We start from the raw sequence: 1,849 nt of genomic DNA, 5'->3' as shown, positions 1-1,849 counted from the left end.
CACCCCCGCACACAGCCGAACAGACTCCCGGAGACGAGCAGGAAGGACAGAGCGAGGGTTCCGCGGCAGCACCCGCCACCGCGGTCCCGGGAAAGGAGGGAGGAAGGTTCCGCGCTGCCTGACGGCACCTCACCCGCTGGGCGAGAGGTACCTTCCCCCGAGCAACCTTTCTGTATATATTGTTGAATTTTAGTTGTACATATACTTTGTATGTTTTTGTCTTCTTTCATATATAGAGTAAAAGCCACAAAACGCCTGCCTGGCTCCCATTTCTCTCCGCCTGAGCGGATCCCCACCTCCCCCGACCTGCCCCCCGAGCTCAGCCCGGGCAGCGGGACGTTGTCCCCCCGCATGCCCCCCGAGCTCAGCCTGGGCAGCGGGACGCTGTCCCCCCGCCTGCCTGCGCCCAGGCACCGCGACCTGCACACCCAGCTGCCAGCAAAGACAGAAAAGATGGGGAGAGGAGGGGGACCAGGTGGTTTGGTTGGTTTAAGGCTACGGCTGAGACAGGAGTTACCGACACCGCAAAGATAAGCCTCTAGAAGAAGTCTCTATCACCCGGCCATTTCTGCTGCGATTTCACTGCTCTGCGGCTCAGCTGAGCTGAGCTTTCTCGCCGAGGCAAAGCGCAGAGCCTTGCCTTTCTTCCCAAAGGCTGGAGACTCCAAATTATTAAGAAAGGAGGCGCCCTCCTTTGTCTTTCAAGAGCAGACAATGCAAGCTGAGGAATGTTTTGCAAAGCCCTGAGAGGTGCCCAGGCACACAACACGCTGTCCAGCCAGCTCCAGCCTCACCAGCTTGTGGAAAGCACAGCAACTACTGACAATGAAAAGCCCTTTCCTCATCCAAGCTGGGTGCCCCATACTGCGAGAATTAATGGCTAGAGACCTGGGCATCCTTCAAATTATGAACCTTGAAACCACTGAGCCATTTATCAGAAGTCAATAGAGATCCTCAGAGTGCTCCATATAATGACAGCTACATACAGTCGTGCAAAAGGACAGTCACTATAATTAGACACAAAGCAAAGACTACTTACCAATATACCAGTTTTTTGGGGGGTGTTTTTTTGTTTTGTTTTTTTTGAGCAACTTCCACGCTCAGTCAGTCTTCAGAGTGGTTTAAAACCGATCAGTCTTGTCATTTTCTACCATTCGTATTGTTACATTAGGAAAAATGTTTTCTTTTCTTTTTTTCCCCTTCCCACTGTGAAACTTTGGGTTCAGAGCTCCCCAGGATCAATTCTGAACAAAGCCTCCAGCTGCAGTGCCATCCAATTTGAAGCAGACATTGGGGACAATTTAAGGTTTTTATCCACAAGAAGGTTTTTTTCCATTCTCTTAAATGCAGACATAATTAGAGTAATTTTTCATGTAGCCCGCTGATTACAGCGTTTTTACCGTCAAAGATAATTACCTGTAATTTTCTTCCACTTTTAATACTAAAAAGCCATCTTTATTTAGATTCAGGAACAGGAAAGGCGAAACAAAAGAGGAAAATTATTCTGTTATTCATACACAAATTGCAGAGACGTAGGGCCTAAAATTGAAAATTAACCAAAATTATAATGCTGAAAAGAATGGAAGAGGCTTCAGAAGTACAGCTGGTAGTGGGGCTCACTGAATTATTCAAATGACACTGGAGGGAAAGCTACCATACATTTAAACCAACAGCATTTGTCTGTGTGTGTTGTGTGTGTGCATCTGTCAGAAAACCCGGGTTTACACCCCCCGGCTGGCCCCTGTGCGGGGTCCCCCCCACTCCAGAAGGGCCGTGGGTAGCCAGGTGAGCGAGCCCCGCAGCCCGGGGAGCCCGGCCCCTCCGAGCTCAGCCCCGCCGAGCCCAGCCT

This window comes from Antrostomus carolinensis, unplaced genomic scaffold (genome assembly GCF_000700745.2).
Source record: "Antrostomus carolinensis isolate BGI_N321 unplaced genomic scaffold, ASM70074v2 scaffold40170, whole genome shotgun sequence".
Lineage (NCBI taxonomy): Eukaryota > Metazoa > Chordata > Aves > Caprimulgiformes > Caprimulgidae > Antrostomus > Antrostomus carolinensis.
This window is presented reverse-complemented; position numbering follows the sequence as displayed.